This window comes from Ctenocephalides felis, unplaced genomic scaffold, assembly GCF_003426905.1.
Source record: "Ctenocephalides felis isolate EL2017-DRISC unplaced genomic scaffold, ASM342690v1 CF-g0.4_SCAFFOLD_00097, whole genome shotgun sequence".
Taxonomy (NCBI): Eukaryota; Metazoa; Arthropoda; class Insecta; order Siphonaptera; family Pulicidae; genus Ctenocephalides; species Ctenocephalides felis.
Genome location: NW_020536251.1, coordinates 8,276 through 18,156, shown reverse-complemented (window position 1 = coordinate 18,156; position 9,881 = coordinate 8,276). Strand labels below are relative to the sequence as shown.

General features: G+C 31.0%; 1 pseudogene; it reads left to right on the top strand.

The window, feature by feature from the left end:
- Nucleotides 1-1,671: 1,671 nt before the first annotated feature.
- Nucleotides 1,672-4,769, top strand: LOC113373009 (annotated as a pseudogene).
- Nucleotides 4,770-9,881: the final 5,112 nt, after the last annotated feature.

The window sequence follows — 9,881 nt, the reverse complement described above, 5'->3', positions numbered from 1 at the left end:
ATATATAAGTCAAATATTATACTTATCTAAAATTATAATCAATTGATAAAATAATTGATTACTTTTCAAAAATATTCAATATTAAGTCATGCCGCTTGAGCAAATTATCTCGCACGACCATGACAATGATTAAGCTAAAAATATTTTCAATTAGGCAGAGGTAGTAAACCGTGAAAAAGTTCTTTAAATACTTGAAAAAAGGATGTTATTTTTGATAAAAATTATACGATCAGAATAAAAATTTCACAATCAGATCAAAATAATAAAATCAGAATATGCAAATGGATTATTTTTAAGTATTCTATGAAATATTAGATTAAGGAGATATTTTTATTTCAAAGATTAAATTAATATTTTTATTATATTTCATATTGGTTTAAAAATCTCTTCATTCAGTGCAAAATTACTAAAATTATACTAAATTACTAAATATATACATAATAATAAAGTGTTGGAAATGAAATAAACAACTAGTGGAAAATATTTGGAATTTGAAAATAATTATTGGTCTTAACTTGACATGCAAAAAATACGGGCGCACGCTTTAGGGGGCGCCAAAACGAGATTCGGATATGAAATTTTCAATATCATTCAAGAAATATATTACTTCTCTGCATCTTTTACTAATCTCTCCGCCCTTACGATATGAATTAGGAGAGGTTTACGTTTTCATTCAATATTTTAAATGATAAAAATAAAAAAATAGAATTATTATAATCCAACATAAAATACCAGTATTATGTTTAAAAATGAAAAACTAGAATTTTTTTTAATCTCTATGATTTCCTCAATAGAATAAATTGCATAAAAAATTCCCAAAATGAACAAATGAAATGTTTCCAAACTCAAATATTAATATTACGCATGCGTTAGAAATAATTGAAAATTTAAGAATATTCTTGCAAGCAATAAATAACATATTGAAATTTTTGGATGTGTTAAAAAGTTTGGGTTGAAAAATAAATATTTGAAAATAGTTCGGCAGTGCGACAACGATAGAAGACGAAGGACACAAAAATTTGATTATGATCACCCGCGAATTGCCTCAATCTTCTAAATAAATTTGAAATCAATGTATTTTTGCGCATTTAGTTTACATATATCTAATTTTTGGGTACTAAATACAGAATTAGTAAAAACTAATTTAAAAAATTAACGTAAATATTTGTATAATTTTATTGATAAACTGTTAAAACAGTTAAAATATTGGGGGGCGCTAAGGACCCCAGGACCAACCCTGTATATATATATATATATATATATATATATATATATTTATTTAAATAGAAGACAGAACATTTGATGATTACCTACTTGATGCCAATCTGCTCAATATGGTGGGGAATGATACTCGTGTACGGGCCAACAGTTTTTTTTATTAAAAAATATTTCCGTGAGTCAGATATCAATTAGTTGTTGTTTTCAAACATTGTGATAAGTACCCAGTATTAAAACATTTTTTTAAAATTAACAAATATGTGATATATATAGTGTAAATATATAGTGTATTGTGTTGAATAATTTTTATTTAATTATTATATATTTTACCTGCGTAATATTTACACCTGTGCAATTGTGTAATCAATTTTAAAAAAAATACAATAATTTATTACTTATCTAAAATTTACGTACCTAAGAGTTTTGTGAAAATTACATCTATCAATTTTAAAAATGATTACTTTAAATTCTTCACATTTTACTAAAGCTGCTAGTTGTGTTTCTTTGGAAGTAACACGTTTACCAAAAATAAATATCTCAAGGGTAGCAAGACAATTGGCAACCTTGGCAGAAGTACAAAAAGTAAAATTATAATGTGATTCTTTTAAAAATTATTATATTTTTTAGCCAATATTGTATTCTTCAGGAAAATGTACAGGAATCGCGGATATCATGGAGCGAAGCAAAACCGTTTTCAGAAATACCTGGTCCAGAATCTGCTTTAAAAAGTTTGCGGAACTTTTTGCCAGGAGGTAATAATTATATATATATATAAACACTAAATACGTTTTTTTCAAATGTTGATAACTACATACGCATATTATTTTATATAGGAAAATTTCATAAAGTAGCTTTAAAAGAAATGCATGTAATGATGAACGAAGTATACGGAGATATAGTCAGATTCAAAGGATTTCTAGGAAGAGCTGATATGATTATATGTTACGATCCGAAAGATTTTGAACATGTAAGGTTATTTATATTAATAGATCTATTTGTGTTTTCCCATTTCACAATATTTCAAAACAACATTTTCTTCAGGTTTATCGAAACGAAGGTCCATGGCCCCATAGAAGAGAATTTGAAACATTTAAACACTTCAGGAAAGATTTACGTCCTGATGTATATGGCGACAATGCTGGACTTCTCGTAGAGTATTTATTGTTTCATTATAGTTGTTGTATCTTAAAAAAATTCATATCCACTTTATATATAATTTACTTTAGACATGGTGAAAAATGGAAAGAACTACGAGGAATGGTAAATCCCGTCATGATGCAACCCAGAGTGATCAAACCATACGTAAAACCTGTGGAAGAAGTAGCAGAAGAATTTATAGAAAGGTAACAAAATTTGTTTAGATAAAAATTAATTTGTTATAAGTTTTTATTTTTCGGTAGAATAATTCAGCTACGTGATTCAAAGAACGAAATGCCAAATAATTTCCTAAACGAATTGAACAAATGGTCTTTGGAATCAATTGCACGTATTTCCTTGGATTCAAGATTGGGTTGTTTAGTAGATGACTCCAAGTTAAATTCAGATTCCAAAAAATGATACAGGCGGTGCACGATTTTTTGAATGTTCGTTTAAATTAAAGTTCTTCCATCACTTTGGAAATATATCAGAACACCCAAATTATACCAAATTGATGACTGCACTAGATACAATGACTAAGTAAGGTTTTCTATATTTTAATTGATTCGAATTTTGAACTTTTTAATGAAATATTTGTATTCAAAGCGTAATCATTGAAGAAAATTGATAAAGCAGTAGAACGTATCAACAGTAATCCAGATTCCAAACCAGAATCAGAAATGAGTGTGTTAGAAAAGCTTCTAAAAATTGACAAAAATGTTGCAGTAATCATGGCTATGGACATGTTGCTTGCAGGAGTAGACACAGTAAAACATGACTAACTACATAATTTATGAATATCATCAATTTGTCTTTAAAACCTGAATAATCTAATGCAACATAAAGACAAATTGATTGTGTCATTGAGTTTGTGTTATATTCGACTTGTCAATCATTGTATATTGATTGTTAAATTTCTAATACAACAGCAATTCTATTATATCTTCTTGCTAAAACAGCATCTCAAGAAAAATTACGAGAAGAAATTCTAACAATACTGCCCAATAAAGATTCCAATTAACAACCGATCCTTTAATAAAATTCCCTATTTGAGAGCTTGTATGAAGGAAGCAAATAGAGTGTTGCCGATTGCCGGAGGCACAATGAGGAAGATACCAGTTGATCTTGTTTTATCAGGATATCAAGTACCCAAAGGAGTAAGGTCATCAATAATATGAAAATTTACAACATTTTATGAATAATATTTTATCTTTTCCATTAGACTGAAGTGATCATGAGCCACATAACTACAACTGCCAGAGAAAGCCAATATCCGAACCCTGACCAATATCTTCCAGAACGTTGGTTAACCGGTGAGGCTTCTCAAGGTTGCCCTTCTGCCAAGAATGCCCATCGGTTTGTCTACATGCCCTTTGGATTTGGGCCAAGAAGTTGCGTTGGGAAAAGATTTGCAGATTTGGAAGTCGAAACATTAATCGCTAAGTTGCTTAGAAATCATAAAGTCGAATGGAATTATGGAGAATTGAAAGTCGAAACAAAGCCATTGACGGTTCCTATTTCGCCACTTAAATTTAAAATAACTGAATTGTAGATTTTTAATGATGTAAAAAAAACACTTTGTTTAAAACACACTACAAAATCCAATTCACTAACTCCACAAAATCTTAATTTCATTATATATGGCATTATCAGTATTTACTGAAATAAAATAAAATTTAAAGTTTGTACAGAACAATTGTTTTAATGGTTTTTATATTGTACATAACATTTCTTAGAATCAAATTTAATTTGGTACGACGTAGATCCTGGATTATTTTAGTATTAATTTTTGTCTGAATAGTAAATGCAAATAAATTGCGGCATTTTTATCAAGATTTTCGTAAAGAACAGAATATAGATTCTGATAAGAAGAAGCATTGAGATAGATAAAAAAAATTTTTTAAGTACAATGTCTTTACATATTAGAGATGGGCTTATCATATCCGAAGCCGAATCGGTTAGGATTTGATTCCGCTTTAGAGAGGAGTTATATCCACTTAACAACTCCACAACTCCGACAACTTTGAAACATAAATCTTGACACAAAATGTGTCTCTAGTGTCTAGTGTTAACATTCTAAGGATTTATTAAGACTTTGGGAATATTTACAAATAGTTCAACAAACATTTTTGTTCATTTCATTAAATAATACTATTTTATATGCTTTTTAATATCATCAAATCTCAAGTTGACAAAAAACTTGGAAATCAAAATCATTTTTTTAATTATTTTTGAAGATAAAATATATAATTCTTTGAACATTCTGTCTTCGGACGTCGTACCGTCGACATCGGAGTAAATTATATAATATTCAAAGTGAATTATTTTTATTTTTATTTTTTCAGTTCGAATCAAAACATAGTGTCAGTGCGCGCGTAAACAAACCACTGTGCATACGAAGTCGGTACCGTTAAGCCGATTGCATGTACCCTTCGGGGTACAAAGACACAGATACAACGGAAATTGTTGTGGATTCATTAAAATTAATTGAAGAAGATCAATCAACTAGCGTTGAACATGTTCATCAAAACTTAACACAAGTTAATAGTGTAATAGTTAATAGTGTACAAGCAAATCCAGTAATAATGACCCAAAATAGTCAAACAATTCATGACGTAACTAATGACGACATAAACATGGAGAATAGTAGCATCGAACCACGTGCTGGAACCAGTTCGGAAACAACAAATGTAAATAAATGGCAGCTAGTGCCGAAAAAAATACTTAGTGCAAAAAGAAGAAAATTAACAATGAAAATATTAATTATAATTCCATACAACTTTCTAATAGATTCAGCGCATTATCCAATAACGAAATAAACCGTCCTAATATCAAAAATTCTACTGAGCAACCTGCCACTAAGACAGTCAAGCCACCACCAATTTTTATTTATCATTGCATCGACTATCCTGATATGGTAAACAGTCTTAGTTCGGTTTTACAACCGAATACGTATGTAACACGAATACTACCAAATGACATGGTAAAATAAATGTGAACGAACCAAATACTTACAGGACGCTTGTAAAACTTTTACAAAGCAGAAATGTGGTATTTCATACCTATCAACCCAGTGAAGAAAGAGCCTATAGGGTGGTGCTTAAATATGTTCATTATACAAGTGACATAGCTGAAATTAAAAAAAATTGAGAAGAATGGACATAAAGTTAGAAACATCATCAATATGAAACACTACCAAACAAAGAAGCCTCTAAATATGTTTTTTGTAGACTTGGAACCGGCATCAACAAACACTGAAATATTTAAAATGACCAAACTATTGAATCAAATAATTTTTTTCGAGACTCCGAGAAGGACTAGAAATGCAATACAGTGTCATAGATGTCAACTCTATGGTCATACCCGTACATATTGTAATCGGCCACATGCGTGCTTGAAATGTGGCGATTCGCACGTGACTTCTTCTTGTAAAAAAGAAAGGAACACTCCTGCTTGCTGTGCATTGTGTGGTGGAGCACACCCAGCTAATTATAAGGGTTGTGAATTTTTTCATGACTACGACAAAACCCATAATACAGCCAATGTGAAAAAATTTAATCAAACAGACCAATCTTATAAACCTGTTCGCCAGCACAACAGTCTATTAAAGGAAAACACACAACATATGAGTTATGCAGAAATACTGAAGAACCAACAAAACAAGTCGAATGCTATAGAAATGACAGAACTTAGTGCTATCCTTATTGAAATCAAAGATGTCATGAAACAATTAACTCAGCAAAATACTATGGTAATGAACATGCTGACACTAATTGTTAGTAAATATAAATAATGTCTAGTTTTTTCAGAATAGCTATATGGAATGCCAACGGCATTCAACAACACAAGCATGAATTAACACAATTTCTACATGAACAAAAAATTGACATTCTTTTAATCAGCGAATCGCACTTAACAAACCACTCAAGATTTTATATTACCAACTACATAACATATTACACCCCACATCCAGATGGCGGTTGCCACGCAGGTAGTGCTGTTTTGGTTAAAGCAAATTTACGTCATTATGAAGTTGGTAAGTTTACTGCTGATTATTTGCAAGCCACCACTATTGTTGTCAGTCTACAGTCATTTGACATATCACTTTCTGCCATATATTGTCCTCCGAGACATAACATCAAATGCGAACAATTGCATGAATTTTTCAAAACCTTAGGACCAAAGTTTCTTGTAGGAGGAGACTTTAATTGCAAAAATAAGCTATGGGGCTCGAGGATTACTACCACAAAAGGACGTGAGTTAGAGAAACTAATATATACAACAAATGTGCTTTTATATCGCCTTGGTCACCAACCTATTGGCCAAGTGATCCACGTAAACATCCAGACCTCTTAGATTTTGCAATCACTAAAGGTATTTGTACATCAAATGTTGAAATTTCCACTTTATATGACTTATCTTCAGATCATTCTCCTCTATTACTGACTTTGAGATCTACAGCTATCATTAATACTCCACCTACCTATTTGCATAACTACAAAACAGATTGGAATCTATATCGAAAACATATCTCAGAAAAAATTGATTTAAAAATTAGATTAAAACATCCGTCTGATGTGGACGATGAATTAAATAAATTTATATGTCTACTACAGGATTCCACCAAATTAGCTACCCCTCCTATAAAAATAAAGGTAGGAATATTACTAGTATGGAGATAAAACAATTATTAGCCGAAAAACGCAAGGCTAGAAGATTATGGCAAAAATACCACGATCCTCAAATGAAAACGTTATTCAACAACTTAAATAATAAACTTAAAAAATAAATTAAAAGAATTTAATAATTCCAACTTTGAAGACTATATATCGAATCTCAGTAGATTGGACAATTCTATTTGGCGCCCAATAAAGAGCAATAAAAAGCCGAAATCTATAAGCAATCCAATAAAAGTCGCCACAGCAAATGGTTTTTCCTGGGCTAGGAGTAATGAAGAAAAGGTTAAGTGTTTTGCAGACTATCTAGAAACAGTATTCAAACCTAATATTTCTGAATACAACGATAATTCACGAACGGGAAACCAGACTCCACTACCATCTACGATTCATCGTGTTCCTAGATTCACGCCTGGAGAAGTTCTCTCACAATGTCATTCTTTGCGTAATAGAAAAGCTCCAGGCATGGACCTCATCACTCCCAAAATGCTAAAGGAACTACCTAAAAAGGGATTCGTCTTAATTACTTACGTCATAAATGCTATATTAAGACTTAATTACTGGCCAAACGCTTTGAAATCGTCAGAAATTATATTGATAGCAAAAGCGGACAAAAACCCTGAGCTTGTTGATTCATATAGGCCAATAAATCTCATTTCCACTTTGGCAAAAGTGTTTGAAAAACTTATACTGAATGATATATTTGTTAATCATAATGACTTATTTCCAGATCACCAATTTGGTTTTCGACGCAAGCATTCCACGATTCAGCAATGCCACAAGGTTGTGGATAATATACTTAAAGCATTTGAAAAAAAGGAATACTGTACTGCAGCGTTTCTAGATGTCAAGCAAGCATTCGATAAAGTGTGGCATGAAGGACTCCTAACAAAAATTAATAATTTGTTGCCCGAATACCATCATTTTTTCCAGTCGTATCTACAGAACAGACAATTTCGCACAAAAATTGGTACTGATTTTTCTGATTTTCGCGTTTTTGAAGCAGGTGTTCCGCAGGGCAGCGCTCTGGGACCTTTATTATATATATTATATACAAGAGACATTCCGGTTTTGGAAGATACAACCATTGGAACCTTTGCAGATGATATAGTAATTATTTCTACTGACAAAGATCCACTACTGGCAAGTATCAAACTGCAACACCACCTAAATAAAATTGAAAACTGGTCTAACTATTGGCGCACAAAAATCAATGAAGACAAATCTCACCATATAACTTTTACATTAATGAAGGGTAAATGTCCTTCGGTGTCTATTAATAATAAAATTATCCCTGAATCTGCTTCTGTAAAATATTTGGGAATGCACTTGGATAGCAAATTAAATTGGATTACTCATATAAACAGCAAAACAAAACAAATGGAAAGAAAAACGAAGTCACTGTTCTGGCTCATTAATGGTAAATCTAAATTATCATTAGAAAACAAAATTCTACTTTATAAAGCGACAATAAAACCGATTTGGACTTATGGCGTAGAGTTGTGGGGCTGCGCCAGTAAATCAAGAATTGCATCTATCCAAAGGAAACATCCAAAATTTTACGGTGTATTGCAAATGCACCTTGGTATGTCAGCAACCGAATACTACATAACGATCTAAGAATCGATACTGTCCAAGAGGTAGTGAAAGACAGAAGTGGAATCCATCACGACAAGATCTTCAACCACAAGAACCCCACATTACTTCCCGTATTAAAAACACCACATATTAGAAGATTGAAGAAGAAGCATCCCTTCGATCTAATGAATTAAAATGGAGTAACCCACTGGGGTGATCTCCGTCATTTCATATATATAGAATTTCAGTATTGTTACTGGACTTCTAATAACCAACACAATAGCTTATAGAAATTTGTTTTTTTCTGATTGCTATTAAAAAAAAAAAAATAAAAAAATAAAAAAAAAAATTCTTTGAATATGTTTATTTTTATATGAAAATGATGCAGTGAACCTTATATATGAAATAAGTACAAATCTTTGTGTATATTATTTTTCACAAAATAATAATACCTCACATTCTTTTATTATTTCGTTTTCGAGAATTAATTACACATCAGGTAGTTTGACTATATTAGCATACTATTACTTTTACACAATGATAAAGTCATAATTGTGTAAAAGTTATAATATAATACAAAATATTTATTAGCTGGTTGTATACCATTAAAAAAGCTCATTTACGAACAAGCATTATCGTATACAGAATATAGAATACAAAATAGCATTATTTTGAGACATTATATACCTGGAATGTCTTAAAACTGGCTGTGAGACGAGAAAAAAAAGCATATTTTTCGATCCAAATCTTGGATTAGTAAAAAATCTCAAGCAAATATCTGCACATGTTAACAGATTTAGTACCAGTTTAGGGAAGTCGGATATGACAAATCCCGTGAGACAACTCCACTCGGATTCACTCCGAGAAAGGAGTTGTATCGGAGTGATAACTCCGGAGTGAGTTACCCATCCCTATTACGTATGTATATATTGTGTCGTAAGAATACAATATATATATATATATATATATATATATATATATATATATGTATACATTAATTTACTTTTTGCACGGCATGCTGTGAAGCAAATTACTAACAAACTAGTACCAAAGCAATTTTCGTCAATGTTATTTTCATTGTGTCACAGCACGTTGCCTACAGATGTTTTATGATTCTAATGAACTTGTGAATTTTTTCAAACATTGTGATCGTGCCAATACCGAGTGTACATGTCTTTTGCTATTAGTCCTCAAAATAAATTCAAATAAAGTGTTAGGCGATAAAAATAAACAAAATAAAATGTTATAAAAATGTTGTTGTTGATCCTCTAA